Source organism: Nansenia antarctica (genome assembly GCF_963989245.1).
Source record: "Nansenia antarctica genome assembly, chromosome: 8".
Lineage (NCBI taxonomy): Eukaryota > Metazoa > Chordata > Actinopteri > Argentiniformes > Microstomatidae > Nansenia > Nansenia antarctica.
In genome coordinates, this window is record NC_137678.1 from 56,474,460 (window position 1) to 56,498,582 (window position 24,123).

Genomic DNA, 24,123 nt, shown 5'->3' on the forward strand with positions numbered 1-24,123 from the left:
AGATTCAAAGGTGGTCAACAACCACTACCTGCCATTTGGAGGCGACACTGCCTCTGGTGGGATGGGGCTCGAGGGCTGTTCTCCAGGGGGGGTGGGGGGGGGGAGCTCCAAGCAGCAGCTGACCCTGGAGGATATCGCTAAAAACATCAGAGAGCGAGAGTACAAAAGGATTGTGGTGATGGCAGGGGCAGGGATCAGCACCCCTAGTGGCATACCAGACTTCAGGTCCCCCGGCAGTGGTCTTTATGACAACCTCCAACAGTACGACCTGTCCTATGCAGAAACCATATTTGAGATCAACTTCTTTCACCACAACCCCAAGCCCTTCTTTGCCCTGGCAAAATAACTTTACCCCGGGAACTACCAGCCCAACTTGACACACTACTTTGTACGACTCCTCCACGACAAGGGTCAGCTTCTCAGGATGTACACACAGAATATCGACGGGTTAGAGAGAATGGCAGGGATTCCTCCTGGGATGCTGGTGGAGGCACATGGCACATTTGCTAAATTGCTACTGCTACTTGTACTGTGTGTCTGAGAGAATACAAGGGAGAAGAGCTGCGTCCTGATGTGATGAAGGGGGTGGTTCCTAAGTGTCCCACCTGTAAGGGCGTGGTCAAGCCTGACATCGTCTTCTTCGGGGAAGAGCTTCCTCAGAACTTCTTTAACTACCTGCGAGACTTCCCCCTGGCCGACCTGCTCATCATCATGGGCACGTCTCTAGAGCTGCACAACAGCGGAGAGAAACGCGCTACAGAGAGTCGTGAGAACAGCACAGAAGATCACCGGCGCCCCCCTCCCCTCTCTGGAGGAGCTGTACAACACACGCTGTCTCAGGAGGGCCTCCAAGATCTCCAGGGACCCGACCCACCCTGGGCACGTACACTTTGTCAAGCTGCCCTCGAACAGGAGGTACAGGACCCCGGCCGCTAAGACAAACAGACTGAAGGACTGCTTCTACCACAGGGCCGTCAAGGCCCTGAACACAGAAAAGGCCTAAGTTCTGGGCCCAGGACAGTCCGGACGGATTGTATGGCAGCTAGTGCTGAGGCACAAACATGTACATTTCAAGCCTGCAAACTGTGACACTTTAAAATAATGTGAAAAAATACTCTTTGTGCAATATGACAACCCTAGTTGACTATCTGTGCAGTATAGTACAGTGGATTGTGTACATAGCCTTTATTGATGTAAACCAGCTCCTTACCTATGTTTATCTTGTAGATAGTACTAGTTATTTGTCTGTATTATCTTGTAGATAGTACTAGTTTTTTTTGTCTGTCTTACATGTAACGATGAATTGAGAATCAAGGACCCCAATTGAAATAAGCCAGTGGCTTTCTTGGGTTTTTATCCTGTTAGTTGACCTTGTATGTAATATGTACTTTCATGTACCTACTTCTGCAAATCTTCTAATAAAGTTTTCAATCAATCAATCAAACCTCGGCGATGTCCGAGCTAGCAGCTAGCTATTCTGAACTCTGCACGGCTACGAGATACAAGACGGCACCTTGCTAAATAATAACCATGTCATATAAATAATAACCATGTCATATAAATAATAACCATGTCATGTCATTTGTGTTTTTTTCTCAGTTTCAAAAACAAATGGTATTTACACAAGTTCTGTGACAGAAATATCTGTTTACTGGTTTTTCCCCCATAAGGAGTTGGGCTGCTGGAAGTTGTCAGGAAAGCCATCTGAAGAATATATTTTCTGACAGAGTTGTGATTTGTCAATACGAAAGGGTTTAATCATTTAGCTGTTTAGAATGGTGTAAGTTATTTTTTTTGCTTCTTGTTCTTTTTTTGATTGAATCAATATTTTTGAAAGTTCTTTCGTTTTTTAACTGTTTCAAATAAATAAATGTGCCACAAAAAAAACAAAAAAACAACAACTTGAAAAGCAGTTGAGTGAAACTGATTATGTGGTTATGTTTAGAAGCCGAGTGTGACTGAATACTGGTATGTTGTATGTTTGCAATAAATCCTCCTAACGTTTCAGCTAGAAGACTAAGATGTTGTACATCATATCATATTAAGATATAGATCCTATCACTTCTCAGTTTTCTATTAGATTAGATTATTTTCTGGACATACGCCTGGACGTACTCCAACAATATTCCTCCCCCACATTTGTTAGATTGGCCTCTAGCCTGTGTGGACATATTGACATTGTTTAATGATGCTGATGATTTTTATGTTTTGTTTTTTAAATGTTCTGAAAGTTTAAATGTTGTAGAGCCCCCTCAATATAACAATCAACAGTTTTAGGATCCTTAAATACTTATAATTTGTCAGCAAACTAAGCTTGTTTTCATTACGTGATTCACAACACTCGTCTGCTGTAACACATTCTGAGCTTTGTACTCGGGTGAGTGTTGTCATGGTGATACATGTCTTGTTCATGTTTAGGGACTGTGTGATAATCCAGTTTTGTGTAGTTATGTGTTTTAGCATGTTCTGAAACCAACGTGTTTGTTTGTTTTGGTTCAGGGAGATTTTCTCTGCTAGTTGAATCGAGGTGTACCAACATTCACATAAACAATAAATCTTCAACCCCAGCTATGATGAGCACAGGAGACAAAGAGGTGGTGGAGAGAGCAGAGGGAGAGGAGACAGCGAAGAAGCAGCTTGTGGATCGTCCACTGTCAGAGGCCCAGGAACCATCAGAGAACTCAGGGAAGGAACTAAAGACAGGCATTGAGGTCACAACAGAGAAGAAAACAATTGAAATGCAGGACATTGGGAGAGTGGAAGCAGATTCTGCCCCAGTTGATGATGAAATTGTGCCTGAAGAGAAGAAGATAGACACTGATGTGTCCTTTGAGAAGGTTGAGGCAGCTGAGAGAGAATTCTCTCCAGGAGAAAAGCAGTGTGTTGCACAGTTGCAGGAAAAGGAAGTTGTAGTCTGTGAATCGGAGAGTGTAATTGTGGGGTACGTTAATGGTAGACCTATAGGACCCTCTGATAGAACTTTGCGTAAGCGGCACTCCAAAGGCACACCACAGCCTTCTAAAAGTCCTGTCAAATGTAGTCAGAATGTAACCGAAACAACTTATGTTCCTGACTCTACTAAAAGTATCAAAAGCCCATTGTCGAAAAGGCCCACGAAGGCTGTGAAATCCTCTGTGAAACCTGCTGAGAAGACACCTGAGATTCCACAAGCCCAGGACCCGCCAGCTGAGATCATTAGAAGCCCGGCATCTAGACGCCCCACAAGGACCCCTGTGAAAACAAGTCGGACCGTGTCTGACATCATAACTCTTGCCATACCAAGCCAGAGCACGTCTGACACTCCACCGTCCCCAGTTCCAGAACAGCCAGTCGATTCAACAAAAGGCCAAGAGTCAAAACGCCCATTTAGATCAGCCAGACTGAAACTAGCAGTAGCTGCTGCTGCTGTTAGGGCTTCTTCCTCCCTACCCCTCCCCCCCACTAAGCTTTTGTCTCCTCTCCCTGTTGCCTCCCCTCCGCTCCCTGTTGCCTCCCCTCTGCTCCCTGTTGCCTCCCCTCTGCTCCCTGTTGCCTCCCCTCCGCTCTATGTGGACCACCGTAGTTGGAGTGATAAAAAGCGGATAGGTAAATGCGGAAGTGTTGATGCCTGTTTTTTATACATAAAAATATATTTAATATAAAATATTTTATATTAAAGTTGGAGATGCCAAAGTTATTTAAGATGCGTTGGCGGCGGTGTTGCGGTCCAGGCAACTGTGGCCTGGCCGCTTTAGCCTCCGAGCAGTGCTGTGAAGAGCCGAGAAATAGGATCCTGTTGGAACTTGGAGGTGATCCTTGGCTCCGGAGGGAAGTGAAGGACTGGAACCAGCCGAGGTTGCAGGACGGCAGGTAGGCAAAAATGGCTTGCTGTTGCTAGTGGCCAGACTCGCAGCACCGGTACTCGACAGGTTCAAAGTTTTGAAAGTAACGAATTATAAAATTAAAGACGATTTTCCCCCATCAACTCTTTAATTAAAACAACCATGGCTGACAGCACACCGACCGAGAAGACAGCGAAGGTGAGTTTCATTCATTTTCATTTCACATCTTTACCTCGGCGATGTCCGAGCTAGCAGCTAGCTATTCTGAACTCTGCACGGCTACGAGATACAAGACGGCACCTTGCTAAATAATAACCATGTCATATAAATAATAACCATGTCATATAAATAATAACCATGTCATGTCATTTGTGTTTTTTTCTCAGTTTCAAAAACAAATGGTATTTACACAAGTTCTGTCACAGAAATAACTGTTTACTGGTTTTTCCCCCATAAGGAGATGGGCTGCTGGAAGTTGTCAGGAAAGCCATCTGAAGAATATATTTTCTGACAGAGTTGTGATTTGTCAATACGAAAGGGTTTCATCATTTAGCTGTTTAGAATGGTGTAAGTTATTTTTTTGCTTCTTGTTCTTTTTTTGATTGAATCAATATTTTTGAAAGTTCTTTCGTTTTTTAACTGTTTCAAATAAATAAATGTGCCACAAAAAAATAAAATAAATAATAATTGAAAAGCAGTTGAGTGAAACTGATTATGTGGTTATGTTTAGAAGCCGAGTGTGACTGAATACTGGTATGTTGTATGTTTGCAATAAATCCTCCTAACGTTTCAGCTAGAAGACTAAGATGTTATGTACATCATATCATATTAAGATATAGATCCCATCCCTTCTCAGTTTTCTATTAGATTAGATTATTTTCTGCACATACTCCTGGATGTACTCCAACACTATTCCTCCCCCCACATTTGTTAGATTGGCCTTTAGCCTGTGTGGACACATTGACATTGTTTAATGATGTTTTTTTTTTTTTTTTGTGATTTTCTTATTTTTGATGTTATGAAAGTTTAAAGGTTGAAGAGCCTCAATGTAACAAACAACAGTTTTAAGATCACTTTCGTATACTTATAGTTTGTTGTCTCAGTGTTATGTTTGTATTTCTGTTCAGTTGTGTATGTGTTTTTGTAGTCCACTAAATCTAGGACTACAATTCCCCAGATGTCTAGCCATTAGGTGAAATATTTGACACGTGTGGGGGAACCAGCCGAGGTTGCAGGACGGCAGGTAGGCAAAAATGGCTTGCTGTTGCTAGTGGCCAGACTCGCAGCACCGGTACTCGACAGGTTCAAAGTTTTGAAAGTAACGAATTATAAAATTAAAGACGATTTTCCCCCATCAACTCTTTAATTAAAACAACCATGGCTGACAGCACACCGACCGAGAAGACAGCGAAGGTGAGTTTCATTCATTTTCATTTCACATCTTTACCTCGGCGATGTCCGAGCTAGCAGCTAGCTATTCTGAACTCTGCACGGCTACGAGATACAAGACGGCACCTTGCTAAATAATAACCATGTCATATAAATAATAACCATGTCATATAAATAATAACCATGTCATGTCATTTGTGTTTTTTTCTCAGTTTCAAAAACAAATGGTATTTACACAAGTTCTGTGACAGAAATAACTGTTTACTGGTTTTTCCCCCATAAGGAGTTGGGCTGCTGGAAGTTGTCAGGAAAGCCATCTGAAGAATATATTTTCTGACAGAGTTGTGATTTGTCAATACGAAAGGGTTTCATCATTTAGCTGTTTAGAATGGTGTAAGTTATTTTTTTGCTTCTTGTTCTTTTTTTGATTGAATCAATATTTTTGAAAGTTCTTTCGTTTTTTAACTGTTTCAAATAAATAAATGTGCCACAAATTTTTTTTAATAATAATAATTGAAAAGCAGTTGAGTGAAACTGATTATGTGGTTATGTTTAGAAGCCGAGTGTGACTGAATACTGGTATGTTGTATGTTTGCAATAAATCCTCCTAACGTTTCAGCTAGAAGACTAAGATGTTGTACATCATATCATATTAAGATATAGATCCCATCCCTTCTCAGTTTTCTATTAGATTAGATTATTTTCTGCACATACTCCTGGATGTACTCCAACACTATTCCTCCCCCACATTTGTTAGATTGGCCTTTAGCCTGTGTGGACACATTGACATTGTTTAATTATGTTTTTTTTTTTTTTTTTGTGATTTTCTTATTTTTGATGTTATGAAAGTTTAAAGGTTGAAGAGCCTCAATGTAACAAACAACAGTTTTAAGATCACTTTCGTATACTTATAGTTTGTTGTCTCAGTGTTATGTTTGTATTTCTGTTCAGTTGTGTATGTGTTTTTGTAGTCCACTAAATCTAGGACTACAATTCCCCAGATGTCTAGCCATTAGGTGAAATATTTGACACGTGTGGGGGAACCAGCCGAGGTTGCAGGACGGCAGGTAGGCAAAAATGGCTTGCTGTTGCTAGTGGCCAGACTCGCAGCACCGGTACTCGACAGGTTCAACGTTTTGAAAGTAACGAATTATAAAATTAAAGACGATTTTCCCCCATCAACTCTTTAATTAAAACAACCATGGCTGACAGCACACCGACCGAGAAGACAGCGAAGGTGAGTTTCATTCATTTTCATTTCACATCTTTACCTCGGCGATGTCCGAGCTAGCAGCTAGCTATTCTGAACTCTGCACGGCTACGAGATACAAGACGGCACCTTGCTAAATAATAACCATGTCATATAAATAATAACCATGTCATATAAATAATAACCATGTCATGTCATTTGTGTTTTTTTCTCAGTTTCAAAAACAAATGGTATTTACACAAGTTCTGTGACAGAAATAACTGTTTACTGGTTTTTCCCCCATAAGGAGTTGGGCTGCTGGAAGTTGTCAGGAAAGCCATCTGAAGAATATATTTTCTGACAGAGTTGTGATTTGTCAATACGAAAGGGTTTCATCATTTAGCTGTTTAGAATGGTGTAAGTTATTTTTTTGCTTCTTGTTCTTTTTTTGATTGAATCAATATTTTTGAAAGTTCTTTCGTTTTTTAACTGTTTCAAATAAATAAATGTGCCACAAAAAATAATAATAATAATAATAATTGAAAAGCAGTTGAGTGAAACTGATTATGTGGTTATGTTTAGAAGCCGAGTGTGACTGAATACTGGTATGTTGTATGTTTGCAATAAATCCTCCTAACGTTTCAGCTAGAAGACTAAGATGTTGTACATCATATCATATTAAGATATAGATCCCATCCCTTCTCAGTTTTCTATTAGATTAGATTATTTTCTGCACATACTCCTGGATGTACTCCAACACTATTCCTCCCCCCACATTTGTTAGATTGGCCTCTAGCCTGTGTGGACACATTGACATTGTTTAATGATGTTTTTTTTTTTTTTGTGATTTTCTTATTTTTGATGTTATGAAAGTTTAAAGGTTGAAGAGCCTCAATGTAACAAACAACAGTTTTAAGATCACTTTCGTATACTTATAGTTTGTTGTCTCAGTGTTATGTTTGTATTTCTGTTCAGTTGTGTATGTGTTTTTGTAGTCCACTAAATCTAGGACTACAATTCCCCAGATGTCTAGCCATTAGGTGAACTATTTGACACGTGTGGGGGAACCAGCCGAGGTTGCAGGACGGCAGGTAGGCAAAAATGGCTTGCTGTTGCTAGTGGCCAGACTCGCAGCACCGGTACTCGACAGGTTCAAAGTTTTGAAAGTAACGAATTATAAAATTAAAGACGATTTTACCCCATCAACTCTAAAGACGATTTTCCCCCAGACAGCGAAGGTGAGTTTCATTCATTTTCATTTCACATCTTTACCCCCCCAGCGGCTGACTCCAGTGCGCTACAATTTCTCTTTATTCATTTCTGCGGTTTGTTTATAAACGTACTGTCACCTGTAACACGCCTCACCTCAGTTAGTTTACTTTCGCAGTCAGCAGGTGAGTCTGTTGCATCTGTGTACGTATTTTTTGGTAATAAGTATCTGTAAGTATTTTTTTTTGGTAATAAATGAGTGTCTGGTTTTCTCTCCCGTTTCAAATGCCACAACCTATGCGCTACGGTTTTTTGGCTCCTTTTATCATGAAGGTTGCCAGTCAGACATTCATTGCATTATTCATAGCAGTTCATTAGTTATATTAAGAATTTAGAAATGTTAAGCTTATGCCAGTTATGACGTTAATTCTTTCTGGGTCGAATATTATATGGGTTCACCGTCCAGCTTTGCAAAATGAACTTGTGACTTCAGAAACCAAAGCTATTTAGCAAGTGCTTTTTCATTGCAGCTATGACTTATTTCATGACCTCCCCAATGGTTAGATGGAGGTTGGGGTTGTGCTTCTTCACAACATGAGATCGAAGACAATTGGACCTAGCACTGTAAAAGGCCAACAGCTAAGAGCATTCTGCTGTTCTGATCAAAGGCATAAGGGTTTGTGTTCAGCTCAGGACAGGACACAGAGATTCAAAGGTGGTCAACAACCACTACCTGCCATTTGGAGGCGACACTGCCTCTGGTGGGATGGGGCTCGAGGGCTGTTCTCCAGGGGGGGTGGGGGGGGGAGCTCCAAGCAGCAGCTGACCCTGGAGGATATCGCTAAAAACATCAGAGAGCGAGAGTACAAAAGGATTGTGGTGATGGCAGGGGCAGGGATCAGCACCCCTAGTGGCATACCAGACTTCAGGTCCCCCGGCAGTGGTCTTTATGACAACCTCCAACAGTACGACCTGTCCTATGCAGAAACCATATTTGAGATCAACTTCTTTCACCACAACCCCAAGCCCTTCTTTGCCCTGGCTAAATAACTTTACCCCGGGAACTACCAGCCCAACTTGACACACTACTTTGTACGACTCCTCCACGACAAGGGTCAGCTTCTCAGGATGTACACACAGAATATCGACGGGTTAGAGAGAATGGCAGGGATTCCTCCTGGGATGCTGGTGGAGGCACATGGCACATTTGCTAAATTGCTACTGCTACTTGTACTGTGTGTCTGAGAGAATACAAGGGAGAAGAGCTGCGTCCTGATGTGATGAAGGGGGTGGTTCCTAAGTGTCCCACCTGTAAGGGCGTGGTCAAGCCTGACATCGTCTTCTTCGGGGAAGAGCTTCCTCAGAACTTCTTTAACTACCTGCGAGACTTCCCCCTGGCCGACCTGCTCATCATCATGGGCACGTCTCTAGAGCTGCACAACAGCGGAGAGAAACGCGCTACAGAGAGTCGTGAGAACAGCACAGAAGATCACCGGCGCCCCCCTCCCCTCTCTGGAGGAGCTGTACAACACACGCTGTCTCAGGAGGGCCTCCAAGATCTCCAGGGACCCGACCCACCCTGGGCACGTACACTTTGTCAAGCTGCCCTCGAACAGGAGGTACAGGACCCCGGCCGCTAAGACAAACAGACTGAAGGACTGCTTCTACCACAGAACACAGAAAAGGCCTAAGTTCTGGGCCCAGGACAGTCCGGACGGATTGTATGTGTTGCGTTCACTAGGGTGACTGTAAGGGGTTAATTTCCAAACCCGGATATCCACAATGTGGGAGGGGCTTCGGGGATAAAATGGCGGAAACTGCCTTGTGTTTATCATAGTAGTCAAGAGGGACACGCTACCGGTAAGACAAAACGAATGTATTTACTGCTCTGCAGGGTTATGTTGTTCTGTAATATTAAGAGAATGTTTCTAAATGACAAAACGAATGTATTTACTGCTCTGCAGGGTTATGTTGTTCTGTAATATTAAGAGAATGTTTCTAAATGACAAAACGAATGTATTTACTGCTCTGTTGGGTTATGTTGTTCTGTAATATTAAGAGAATGTTTCTAAATGACTTGATATTCTGATACATTGCATGACTGTTATCTACATTTATATTTCGTTTTACATTTAGGTTTATAACCTGCTACTGCAAATGCTACTGCTACTGACTGTGGTGAACATTTTATACTGCAATAAACCACAAATCACCAAATTGAGTTATTCCAACGTTTGATCTCTTGGCACCCCGTTCGGTGGGGATACAGAACCGAACAGTTATAAACCGAGGCCCACTGCACTGGATTAGTGCAGCAAAGAGCAGCCACGGACTAACGAACCGCGGCTCTCAGTCTCACCAAGGAGGCACAGCCAACCCAGGCCCGGCCAACCTAATACTGGAACCACTGGGCAAAGCTTAAGCCCCATCAAACAAACAATCAACTCAAACGGCCGATAATTTCGACCAGGAGCTTACACGAGTCAACCACCAGAATTCCTGTTGAACTAGGATAAGGACCAACACCAACAAAGTGGAACAAAGTCCCAATTAAAGGACCCCATTGGTAGTAACGGTCGGTTCTCCAGTCAACAGAAAAGGAACTGAGATGGAGGACTTGAAAAAACTCAAGAGTGTGCGATCAAGAGCACAAATGTTATTCACTAAAAGGGGAAATGCTCTCACTAAAAGTGGACTCTTGGAACCTAACGAAATTCTAATTGAATGGAAGTGCTTCAGGGCAGACTTCTCTAAAGTAATCGAGGCGGGGCTCGAGTATGCCCAAGCTCTGAGGGAATCGACCGAGGCGACGATCAAATCGTCTGCAGTTGAAGTCGATAAGCAAAAAGAACACATGTTCTGTGTTTATTGTTTTACCTGTAATGAAATAGCACCCGAGTCGCCACAAACAGACGTCCATTACTCCCAGCTGACGATGTGAATACTCTGTTCCGCTGAGTGCGAGGAAAGATACCTCGAAGTGAAACAAACCACCCAAGATGCCTTTTGGGATGGCTACGCCAATAACATGTTTCATGCCCAGGCCGAAATCACTGAGTCTGCAATTACTCAGGCTGAGGAAGACGAGACCGACCCTCAGCAACCAATCAAGAACCGTAGGGTGAGAAATAAAAAACTGGACAGAGAGGTCACTGACCTCGGAGACATGTTGGTGGAATGGAAAGGGTTGATTCCTGGCTCTAGGGTGGTGGATCTGGAAATGTGTTATGAGAAAGTAAGGAAGAGGGTCCTGGCATTGTCTGACAAGCTGGAAGAGGAGCTATTAGATGGTGCAGCAAAGGGCAGCAAGGCTGACCCAACGGAGGCTCCAAGAAAACCAGCTCCCCACTCTCTCCCTGACGAGCCTGTCGACTCCAAGCCAGAACCCAACGTCAGGAAAGCCTTTGACTCCAAGCCTTACATCAGCCTTGAAAGGGCACGGCTACCCACTTTCTCCGGTGACATGAGAGACTACTACCGGTGGAAAACCGAATGGGAGGACTTGCAGCAATTAGGTAACCCACAGGGAGCAGAAAGTGTGAGAAAGTTCCATCTACTAAGCAGCCTAAATGAAAGGGTCAAAAGGGATCTCGTACTATCCAGTTGCGGTTCCGCTGACGATGTGTTCAGGCTGCTGGATAACAAGTATGGGAACAAGGCGAAGATAGTCTGGCTGATCACCAACGAGGTCCAGGCACTTCCTTCCATCAAAGGGAACAATCCCAGAAGAACTATTGAACTGATTCAGGCTGTGGAGAGAGCGCTGTGTAACCTTCAGATACTTGGAGAAGAAGACGCCGTAAAGAACCGTGTGGTCTGCCGGTCTCTGGAGAGCAAGCTTCCAAGTTCACTTAAAAAAGAGTGGATCGTGCACAAAACCAACCCTGTAAACATGTTCTCTCCACTAAACCACTTTGACTGCCTCCTGGAATTCCTGAAGAGGCAGGAGGAAAGGAGTTGGGCTGCTGGAAGTTGTCAGGAAAGCCATCTGAAGAATATATTTTCTGACAGAGTTGTGATTTGTCAATACGAAAGGGTTTAATCATTTAGCTGTTTAGAATGGTGTAAGTTATTTTTTTTGCTTCTTGTTATTTTTTTGATTGAATCAATATTTTTGAAAGTTCTTTCGTTTTTTAACTGTTTCAAATAAATAAATGTGCCACAAAAAAAACAAAAAAACAACAACTTGAAAAGCAGTTGAGTGAAACTGATTATGTGGTTATGTTTAGAAGCCGAGTGTGACTGAATACTGGTATGTTGTATGTTTGCAATAAATCCTCCTAACGTTTCAGCTAGAAGACTAAGATGTTGTACATCATATCATATTAAGATATAGATCCTATCACTTCTCAGTTTTCTATTAGATTAGATTATTTTCTGGACATACGCCTGGACGTACTCCAACAATATTCCTCCCCCACATTTGTTAGATTGGCCTCTAGCCTGTGTGGACATATTGACATTGTTTAATGATGCTGATGATTTTTATGTTTTGTTTTTTAAATGTTCTGAAAGTTTAAATGTTGTAGAGCCCCCTCAATATAACAATCAACAGTTTTAGGATCCTTAAATACTTATAATTTGTCAGCAAACTAAGCTTGTTTTCATTACGTGATTCACAACACTCGTCTGCTGTAACACATTCTGAGCTTTGTACTCGGGTGAGTGTTGTCATGGTGATACATGTCTTGTTCATGTTTAGGGACTGTGTGATAATCCAGTTTTGTGTAGTTATGTGTTTTAGCATGTTCTGAAACCAACGTGTTTGTTTGTTTTGGTTCAGGGAGATTTTCTCTGCTAGTTGAATCGAGGTGTACCAACATTCACATAAACAATAAATTAATCTAATTTCAACTGGTTTCAGTGTATGCGATGTCTCACTGGAGGCTGGCGCTGTCTCACTGGAGGCTGGCACTGTCTCACTGGAGGCTGGCGCTGTCTCACTGGAGGCTGGCGCTGTCTCACTGGAGGCTGGCACTGTCTCACTGGAGGCTGGCACTGTCTCACTGGAGGCTGGCGCTGTCTCACTGGAGACTGGCACTGTCTCACTGGAGGCTGGCGCTGTCTCACTGGAGACTGGCACTGTCTCACTGGAGGCTGGCGCTGTCTCACTGGAGGCTGGCACTGTCTCACTGGAGGCTGGCGCTGTCTCACTGGAGGCTGGCGCTGTCTCACTGGAGGCTGGCGCTGTCTCACTGGAGGCTGGCACTGTCTCACTGGAGGCTGGCACTGTCTCACTGGAGGCTGGCACTGTCTCACTGGAGGCTGGCGCTGTCTCACTGGAGGCTGGCGCTGTCTCACTGGAGGCTGGCGCTGTCTCACAGGAGTTCTCTTCAAGTTCCAAGTTGGAGACCAAGAAACGTAAGAAAGTAAAACGGTCGAAAAGCTCAGAGAAAATTCTTCCTGACCAGGAGTCCCCCCAACAGGAGAAAGCGGAAGACCCTTCGGAAGATAAAGATGAATCAGAGGTGATGTGATGACGCGATGGAGCACCGTCTGAAACCAACGTGTTTGTTTGTTTTGGTTCAGGGAGATTTTCTCTGCTAGTTGAATCGAGGTGTACCAACATTCACATAAACAATAAATCTTCAACTATTTTCAACTGGTTTCAGTGTATGACAACATCATTTGAGAGCTGACAATCTACATTTTCATAATCTGTAAAAATACAATTAAAAAAACACCCAGGAGAGAGGCCATTCTGCTGCCATCTTAAGTTGTCAAGCGAACTAATGATGCGTCTCATTAGCTAGCTGATTAGCTAGCTGATTACATTAGTGTAGGCCTAATAGTTCTGTTAGATGTGTTTGATGTGGGATTACGGTATGTTTTGACTGAGGAGTGACCTAGAGTATCACTGAGACCACAAGAATTAGGTTTCGTTTACCAAAGATGCAGTTCTCATCTCTTGTTTAAACTGGAATGCTTACAGCAAGGGACACAGTATTTTGTATGCTAAAACATTTGTGGTCATACAGCACAGAAAGACAAGGAATGTTCACTCAGAAGAAGGGTGTTTAAACTATCACATCAACAATGATTTAAACATGTCTCTTTGGTTATACAAACTTACTCCTAATACATATTTAGCCAGTTTGCATACATTTTGCTCCATTTTGTACATATTATGACATCAGCATATGTATTGTTATTTGTTTAGATGAGCAATGTGTTAGCCGTCTTTCTTCTGTATTGTTCCTTTTGAATCTATGTCTTAATAGGTGGTAGTTCAATACACACAGACATTTGTTCCTGCTCTCTCTTTCTCGTTCTCTCCTGGATTTTCCTAGCACTGCAGTGGTACCAAGGGCTGCATGGAATGCTGTTTATGTATCTGCAATTAGTCTGGATTTTGTGATATGCATTTGCATTTGACAGCTATAACCTGTGACTTAATAAAGAGCATTTTTTAAAGAGAAAGCATGTTTATATCTGATATCAGTTGTCAAGAGAGGTTCTCCTTGAGGGTTTGACTTACAGCGTGTGTGTGTGTGTGTGTGTGTGTGTGTGTGTGTGTGTGTGTGTGTGTGTGTGTGTGTGTGAGTGTGTGTGTGTGTGTGTGTGTGTGTGTGTGTGTGTGTATGTGTTTCAGACTCTAACATCCAGTCTAGAACACACGGTAACAGAGTTCTTTTTACAAGCCTCTGTTATGAGGCAGAGAGAAAATAATTAGAAGAGAAAAATAATCTATCAAAAGGCATTTAAACATCTGTGGTACATCAAAGATGTTTCTGGGTGAGCCAGTGTTGGCCGCTACAAAGCGCTAGGAGAGGTAACATTGTGATCCGTATCAGTTTTCTTGTCTTGGTCTCATTGTTCCTGACAAAAGCAAACAAATTGTTTCCCGACACATAGCGACCGATACCAACAGAACAGTGATTGCTTTTGTTGCCTTTATTGTTTTTTTTGGACTGGAAGCCTCATGCCTAGTGCCTACACACACTCCGTGCCTGTCACTGACGAGAATGTGGAGCAGCTTCTGGTGGCTGCAGATCAGTTCTCTGTCATGGGCATTGTGCAAGCCTGCTCTGACTACCTAGAGGCCCAGCTGTGCCCGGAGAACTGCATTGGCATCTGTACGTTTGCAGACTTCTACTCCTGCTATGAGCTCAGGCGCAGGTCCTCTCTCTTCATCCTGCATCACTTTAAGGCAGTGGTTCTCAAAGTGAACCCCAGAAGAACACTGTGAAGGCCAAAAATCCAGCAAGTGCCAGGATTCTGAGGAAGTACTCTAACATCCGGGAGAAGCTGCAGGTTCAACAGACGTCTATGAGGCTGAAAGAGGCTCCAGGGGAAAGCATCAATGTTACCGATACAAAAACCTCCACTACTACGGACCCTGCTCTGCTGATGCTGAAAAGAACTCTCAAAGAACTCTATCAAACGCTAGAGCAATCTGCTGATATAGCTGGCATTATGAGTCAGCCGTTAGTGAGTAAAGGGTACTAAAATCGCTTAACTACTACTTCTACATCATGCTCTCTATCTACAGTTCATCATAGAGAAGTTTCATTTCACTAACACTAAATCTATCCATTCATTGTTTCCCATCCTAACAAATGTCCTCTGTGTTGTACTCATCTCCATAGGATAGGGCCGAAAATGGATTTTCACCAGCCAGCCAATGTGCACCCTGCAGATCCTTGCAGCCACTACTACGGAGGCAGCATCTAAACCAGACCTGTCTTCTGTACGGAGGCAGAAATTCCCTCTGTCTGCCAGTAAAAGACAGAAGGAGTCCATTGTTGCAAAGACACAGAAAGAAAAGATGTCTCCTAGTAGAAAGACTGCAGCAAAAGCTGCTATCCAGGTAGCCAAGACTAGCAGCAGCAGCAGTAGAACTTTACGGGATCCTGCTAGGAAAGACGGTGCATCACAACAGAGCTCTCCCCAAATACATATTTCCACGAAAACACAGAAAGACAGCCCTGCTCCTGCCACTGTAGATAAGGACGCAAACAAAAAGCAGGTCGGGGCTGAGAAAACAGGAGTGGAAAAGGCTCCGGTGAGTAAAGCAAATGAGGTGAAAGTGCAAACAAAGAAACCCTCTCAAAGTAGAATCACTGAAAGTAAAAGTTCTGAGAGTGTGGTGGCAGCACTGCAGCAGAACATGGACATCAGGATACCTGTCTCACCTGACCAGGTACTGACGAGATCACAGAGGAAGATGGAGGCCACTCTCTCTCCAAGTGTGAGCCCTAAACCTGCCACAAAAAGAGCTCAGGAGCCCGTACAAACTCCAGCCAAGCGCACCAGGATGTCACATTCAAAATAAGTCATGTGTGCAGACAAAGAGACTGGTTGTTAAGTTGGTGGCGTTTTGTTTTTGCTATCTGGAATATACTAGAAATGAATGGTAGTTATTATGTTGTATGTACTTTCCAAGCTGTGTTTGTAAATGATCATATTTGATGGGGGGGGGGGGGGGTTGGGGGTGTGAAATGTGCTCAAGAAAGAAGAAAAAGCTTACTTTTTGAGCTTTGCAAAGCTTTTGTTAAAGGTCCCATATTATACTATGTTTCAACAAGTTAATTTAGGTCTCTGGGGTCCCCAAAACATGTATTTGAAGTTTTTGCTGAAAATACCACTCAGATTTTAATTTAAAGGCATTCTAGAATGCCTCTATACGCCTTTTTGTCAGTCCTGTTCTCGACGGGCTGTTTCTGTGTCTGTAGCTTTAAATGCAAATGAGCTGCTGCTCCCCACACCCCATCTGCCTGTGTCTCCTTGATGTTATGGTTAATTTATACAGTCAATTATTGAAGAAGAAACTCATTACACAGAACATTTTACTTGGAGTGTAACTTGTGTTGTGACCAAGCCCCATCCACTTTTAAAAATTATTAGTTTGGACGCCCCACTTTAACCATGTTTTTACCATGTCCAAAATCAGTGCGTCGGTCTATCTACGCTATTTTCAGATCGCTGTGTCAGTGCTTCATTATGACCTCCATTCCGCTTGCTTATTGAGAGAATGCCCAAATCAATGGATATTAGCCTGGGCTTCACTTTACACACACTACTCAGCTAGTACAGCTTTATGGTCTGAGCAAGTTAGCTGCTGGGTCTAATCAAAGTTACACAACATTGCCAAGCAAAGGAATTCCTGCAGTTTGACCATTTCTTTTTCACACGTCTATCGTTAAGCTTAAACGTTATTGTGTATCCTGCAGCAAGTAATGGCAGTAACTTTGTAGAAAATGTAATCTAATATATATGACCTCAGCTGTTAGCATTAGCTAGTGCTACATGGCAAAAGAAACAGGACCATTAAAGAAAAACGTACATTTACCTTCGTCTGCATTTGTCACGGACAGAGTTGGTATTGATTCCTCATTCAAGACAGGTTTCGCGGCAAGTCCTGCTTTGTACTGACCCAGGTTGGTAAAGCAGTCAGATAAAAAGTGGCACAAAGCACACTTGTACAGGTTTTTGCTAACTGTAGCTGGGACGTTGCCATCAAAGATAAATATCCACTCTCAAGCTATGGTGTGCAAGAAACCGCACACCATAGCTGAGGAGCTCATACTCCCAGCTGCACTGGATATGGTGTCAACTTTGATTGATGAGACAACCGCTGCAAAATTGAAGACCATTCCCCTGTCCAACGACACCATTGCAAGACGCATAGGTGAGATGTCAGAGGACCTTGAGGAACAACTCGCAGAGAAACTACACAAACGTTTTGCATTGCAAGTTGATGAGGCTACTGACAGTAATAAGGACTGCTTGTTTATTTCTTATGTCCGCTATGTAGATTCGGAGTCAATGAATGAAGACTTGCTGTTTTGCAAGCATGTGACAGGGAGAGTGACAGCTAATGAGCTATTTGGGATTCTTGACACTTACCTGACAGAACACGGACTGAAATGGGAGAACTGTGTGGGGTTTTGCTCAGATGGTGCGCAGACAATGGCCAGGGAAAAGGAAGGGACTGCAGGCGCTAATAAATCGCGTCGCACCAAACGCGCAATGGACACACTGTGTCATTCACAGAGAGGCGCTCGCATCCAGGCAGCTTAGCATATCAATATCATATCAATATCTCCATCATACCTGCGGCCTCAAGGCCGATGGGAACAACACTCGTTTACATAAAGGCTCAAGATAACTCAACAAAAGTGTCAGTTTATTAATTATTATAATTCGTTACTTTCAAAACTTTGAAGTGATCGGTGTTGTAAATTTCATCAAAACCCGCCCGCTGAAAGCACGTCTGTTCTCTGCACTGTGTGAGGAAATGGGAGCTGAACACTCTGCTTTGCTGTTTCACAGTGAAGCAAGGTGGCTCTCCCGAGGGAAAGTGTTGTCCCGAGTCTTTGAGCTCAGAGAGGAGATTCGGGTGTTTATGGAGGAGGTGGGAATGCACGAATCTGCAAGCAAGTTCAGTAATTTAGAATTCCTGATGAAACTGGCCTATCTCAGTGATGTGTTTGGAAAGCTCAACAGCTCTTTCAGACTTGGATCTGCCCGCTGCTCTCTCACCAGTTCACTGTGAGGGACAGACAGGGGAAAATCAGACAGTGATATCACATGCTCCACATCATCCACCATTTTGTCAGGGTCAGGCGTGGCACGGCTCATGGCACGAGTTACGGCACACGCAGTAACATCGGCACCCATGGAACTGGTGTGCATTGATTTTTGGAGTGCTGAGGACAGTAAACAAAGATCTGTAGATGTGTTGGTCATAACAGACCACTTCACAAAATTGGCTCATGCGTTCCCCTGCGTCAACCAAACTGCAAAGCAAATAGCGAAGCTTATTTGAGTAATATTATATAATTAATGTAATATTATTATTCTAATAACACAGAAGCTGATGCCTCCTCCTCCTCCTGGCTGTTGTGTTCATAATATACTTTATTTGTTCAATTATCCATTGCAAGTTGATGAGGCTACTGACAGTAATAAGGACTGCTTGTTTATTTCTTATGTCCGCTATGTAGATTCGGAGTCAATGAATGAAGACTTGCTGTTTTGCAAGCATGTGACAGGGAGAGCGACAGCTAATGAGCTATTTGGGATTCTTGACACTTACCTGACAGAACACGGACTGAAATGGGAGAACTGTGTGGGGTTTTGCTCAGATGGTGCGCAGACAATGGCCGGGAAAAGGAAGGGACTGCAGGCGCTAATAAATCGCGTCGCACCAAACGCGCAATGGACACACTGTGTCATTCACAGAGAGGCGCTCGCATCCAGGCAGCTTAGCATATCAATATCATATCAATATCTCCATCATACCTGCGGCCTCAAGGCCGATGGGAACAACACTCGTTTACATAAAGGCTCAAGATAACTCAACAAAAGTGTCAGTTTATTAATTATTATAATTCGTTACTTTCAAAACTTTGAAGTGATCGGTGTTGTAAATTTCATCAAAACCCGCCCGCTGAAAGCACGTCTGTTCTCTGCACTGTGTGAGGAAATGGGAGCTGAACACTCTGCTTTGCTGTTTCACAGTGAAGCAAGGTGGCTCTCCCGAGGGAAAGTGTTGTCCCGAGTCTTTGAGCTCAGAGAGGAGATTCGGGTGTTTATGGAGGAGGTGGGAATGCACGAATCTGCAAGCAAGTTCAGTCATTTAGAATTCCTGATGAAACTGGCCTATCTCAGTGATGTGTTTGGAAAGCTCAACAGCTCTTTCAGACTTGGATCTGCCCGCTGCTCTCTCACCAGTTCACTGTGAGGGACAGACAGGGGAAAATCAGACAGTGATATCACATGCTCCACATCATCCACCATTTTGTCAGGGCCAGGCGTGGCACGGCTCATGGCACGAGTTACGGCACACGCAGTAACATCGGCACCCATGGAACTGGTGTGCATTGATTTTTGGAGTGCTGAGGACAGTAAACAAAGATCTGTAGATGTGTTGGTCATAACAGACCACTTCACAAAATTGGCTCATGCGTTCCCCTGCGTCAACCAAACTGCAAAGCAAATAGCGAAGCTTATTTGAGTAATATTATATAATTAATGTAATATTATTATTCTAATAACACAGAAGCTGATGCCTCCTCCTCCTCCTGGCTGTTGTGTTCATAATATACTTTATTTGTTCAATTATCCATTGCAAGTTGATGAGGCTACTGACAGTAATAAGGACTGCTTGTTTATTTCTTATGTCCGCTATGTAGATTCGGAGTCAATGAATGAAGACTTGCTGTTTTGCAAGCATGTGACAGGGAGAGTGACAGCTAATGAGCTATTTGGGATTCTTGACACTTACCTGACAGAACACGGACTGAAATGGGAGAACTGTGTGGGGTTTTGCTCAGATGGCGCGCAGACAATGGCCGGGAAAAGGAAGGGACTGCAGGCGCTAATAAATCGCGTCGCACCAAACGCGCAATGGACACACTGTGTCATTCACAGAGAGGCGCTCGCATCCAGGCAGCTTAGCATATCAATATCATATCAATATCTCCATCATACCTGCGGCCTCAAGGCCGATGGGAACAAGACTCGTTTACATAAAGGCTCAAGATAACTCAACAAAAGTGTCAGTTTATTAATTATTATAATTCGTTACTTTCAAAACTTTGAAGTGATCGGTGTTGTAAATTTCATCAAAACCCGCCCGCTGAAAGCACGTCTGTTCTCTGCACTGTGTGAGGAAATGGGAGCTGAACACTCTGCTTTGCTGTTTCACAGTGAAGCAAGGTGGCTCTCCCGAGGGAAAGTGTTGTCCCGAGTCTTTGAGCTCAGAGAGGAGATTCGGGTGTTTATGGAGGAGGTGGGAATGCACGAATCTGCAAGCAAGTTCAGTCATTTAGAATTCCTGATGAAACTGGCCTATCTCAGTGATGTGTTTGGAAAGCTCAACAGCTCTTTCAGACTTGGATCTGCCCGCTGCTCTCTCACCAGTTCACTGTGAGGGACAGACAGGGGAAAATCAGACAGTGATATCACATGCTCCACATCATCCACCATTTTGTCAGGGTCAGGCGTGGCACGGCTCATGGCACGAGTTACGGCACACGCAGTAACATCGGCACCCATGGAACTGGTGTGCATTGATTTTTGGAGTGCTGAGGACAGTAAACAAAGATCTGTAGATGTGTTGGTCATAACAGACCACTTCACAAAATTGGCTCATGCGTTCCCCTGCGTCAACCAAACTGCAAAGCAAATAGCGAAGCTTATTTGAGTAATATTATATAATTAATGTAATATTATTATTCTAATAACACAGAAGCTGATGCCTCCTCCTCCTCCTGGCTGTTGTGTTCATAATATACTTTATTTGTTCAAGTCTTATATTCTATGTTTTAATATGTTACTGTTGTTTGACCGAGTAGTTTGTTTCGATTTTCTCGCTTATCAAAGGTAGGCTTTGAGGCCTTGCTGTAGAAGACTGACAGTATTGTGATCTGAGAAGAATCTCAACCGAAAGACCTGAGAGAAGTGTCTCGGACATGAGGGTTAGGCCAAGGCAGAGACTGAAACAGGAACCCCAGAGAGAGAGAGAGATGGGGCAGACAGCAATATCAAAAACCCTAAACAAGGATTTTGGCCTGTCTGTCCTATGTATCTTGAATTACAGTTGTTTGCCAGCAACTGCTCCACAATGGCGATCGGAGGATAGCCTTGGCTCCTCTGACTTAGCATCTGTTCATGCTAAGGCATAGGGGGTCTTCACAGGATTAGTGATAGCAGCAATAACACACCTGTCACAAGCTTTAGAAGACTCTAAAGTCTATGAGAAGCTGAGAGGCTCCTATATTAGTTTACTGACAACACACGCTAGACAGTTACCAGACATGCCATGGGTTGTTTGGTTGGCCTTGAGGGAGGGAAGATTTCTCTCTCTCTCTCCCCCTCCCTCCCTCTCTTCTGACCTTCTTTCTCTCTTTCTTTCTCTCTCTCTCTTTCTCTCTCTCCCTCTCTCTGTCTCAGTAACTCCTCAGCCTCACAGGGATTACTGCAACACACTCCTCCCGTACAGCAGCGCGAGACCAGCGGGGTGGTGAAACGTCACTCAAACTCAAAGCCTTGACTCGCCTTGTTGACCAAATTCAAATTTCAAGATCAAATTTTACCGTTTTAAATTAAACTATCCTCCTAACTACGCGGCTCGCAAACACAAAATGGGCGATCGGGAGGATCAGGCGAAACTCTTTCTACTAGGAGACATCTTTTTTTTCTGTGTCTTTGCAACAATGGACTCCTTCTGTCTTTTACTGGCAGACAGAGGGAATTTCTGCCTCTGTACAGAAGACAGGTCCGGTTTAGATGCTGCCTCCGTAGTAGTGGCTGCAAGGATCTGCAGGGTGCACATTGGCTGGCTGGTGAAAATCCATTTTCGGCCCTATCCTATGGAGATGAGTACAACACAGAGGACATTTGTTAGGATGGGAAACAATGAATGGATAGATTTAGTGTTAGTGAAATGAAACTTCTCTATGATGAACTGTAGATAGAGAGCATGATGTAGAAGTAGTAGTTAAGCGATTTTAGTACCCTTTACTCACTAACGGCTGACTCATAATGCCAGCTATATCAGCAGATTGCTCTAGCGTTTGATAGAGTTCTTTGAGAGTTCTTTTCAGCATCAGCAGACTTAAATAAAACTTACCTAACCACAAAATATAAAATGAAAGGTTACAAAAATGACTCCTTCCTTAATGCTGGAGGTCCTAAGACTGTCAGGTGTTGGATGACTGGATGACAGTTTTGAATTAGTTTGTTGCTCTCCAGCAAGTGAAGCCTGCCTTCTTCGCACCTGCTTACGGTGTCTAAATAAACACACAGTTTTAACCCCAGAGCAACCGGACGGAGAGCGACGCCGAGAGCCAGAGGGGGGACCCGTGCGATGGGGAGTACTGGTCAGACAGCGAACACAACTTCCTGGACCCCAACATCGGCTGCGTGGCGGACATCGGCGGCGTGGCGGTGGCCCCGGCCCACGGCTCCATCCTGATTGAGTGCGCCCGGCGCGAGCTGCATGCCACCACGCCTCTGAAGAGGCCCGACCGCTCCCACCCCACGCGCATCTCCCTGGTCTTCTACATGCACAAGAACCTGAACCAGCCCGTCCACGGCCTGGCCATGTGGGAGGCCAAGATGAATGTGCACGCTTTGTATTTTATGGATGGATAAAGTTGTGAGCTAACTAGCTAACTAGCTAACAGCTAGTTAGCGTGAGCTAAGATGGCGGCAATGTAGCGTGTTCTGAATGTATTGTTTTGCTGACATGCAGGGGCGAGAGCTGTTTTGTGCTGGAGCCTACCATTAAATAACCACCATTTTGTTTGCACATTCAGGTATGTTGTATGTATGTTGTATCCATGGGTATGGTTGTGTGTGCCTGCCTGGTCTGTCCGGATTGTGAGGGGTTACACCAGCAAGGCAATAATAAAGGTGAGATGTGACCGTTGACCGTGTGCAGACAACCGCTAGGTGGGGGAGATCCCCAGCAAGGCAATAATAGGCCTTCGAACAACTTCATACGTGAGTCATATCGGGACTCGATCCTCTGAAGATCCATGTTGAAGTCAGACCCAATCACCCAGCAACCCTGCCGCAAAGATGCAAGAGAATAATATTGTCTGTGCGTTAACAAACATGAATCATTAAATTAAGAACCAGGGGAGGAGTGGGAGTGGATTGTTAACGAGATAAAGTACTACTAGTTTTCCAGAAAACTCTGCCCAAACTATGATAATGAAGTCCTCAATATACCTAATATTATTTATTTGACAAATGACATTGTTTACAAAAAGTTCTGTCATCACTTTCATAGCATCTTCAATCACACAGACAGTGGTGCTGGACAAACCCTCTGTTTATTATTATTATTATTATTATTATATAGCAATTTATGATGGTTTTATGACGGTATTGACAAAAAACGTTGCTATTTTCTTGTGCTAGATATTGATAAAAAAAGTTACAACAGCATGCAAACTGCAAATTACAAGCTAACCCTAAGCTAGCACGTGTGTGTGTGTGTGTGTGTGTGTGTGTGTGCCCCTGTGTGTGTTTGTGTGCGCGCCTCCGTGTGTGTTTCTGTGTGTGTGTGTGTGTGCGCGTGCTGTGTAGGCTCCAGGGCGGCACCAGGCGTGCGGCGTGGCCAGGGTCTGCTTGGTGCTTATTTGGGAGAAACCCTGGTGCTTTTCAGGGGCTGTAGAGCTCTCTGTACCTCATGTTGTAGAGACACTGGTCACGGTCACCACACGCTTCAACACGCTGTGGCCACTGAGGGCACGGCAACATGCATTTGTCCACAGTCCCCTCTCTGTGCGCTCCGTCTACATAACTAATTTGAATCCACTTTTTTATTCTTATTTATTATATGATACTAATGATGATGATTGTTGTTGATGTTATTGTTTTTTTTCTGCTATAGCTAATACAAATTGTACATACAGAAGAAAATATTTTATAAAAGCACTTTTGATCTTGATTTTAATGAGAACAAAAAAAAAGAACGGAATATTGACAACTTGAAGCTTAGCTTTTGTTTTTTTGAATTTTCGAGAGATGAGAGAGAGAGAGATAACAAATGTA

At 43.5% G+C, this 24,123-nt stretch overlaps 2 pseudogenes across 2 annotated transcripts; both read left to right on the forward strand.

Moving 5' to 3' along the window:
• The first annotated feature begins 60 nt into the window (after window positions 1–60).
• On the forward strand, window positions 61–3,853 carry LOC308164458 (NAD-dependent protein deacetylase sirtuin-3, mitochondrial-like; annotated as a pseudogene). The gene is made up of 2 exons: window positions 61–766; window positions 3,711–3,853. The product of its transcript is annotated as an NAD-dependent protein deacetylase sirtuin-3, mitochondrial-like (transcript).
• A 4,529-nt stretch (window positions 3,854–8,382) lies between these two features.
• On the forward strand, window positions 8,383–10,549 carry LOC308164459 (NAD-dependent protein deacetylase sirtuin-3, mitochondrial-like; annotated as a pseudogene). Its single transcript has 2 exons — window positions 8,383–9,078; window positions 10,500–10,549. The product of its transcript is annotated as an NAD-dependent protein deacetylase sirtuin-3, mitochondrial-like (transcript).
• Window positions 10,550–24,123: the final 13,574 nt, after the last annotated feature.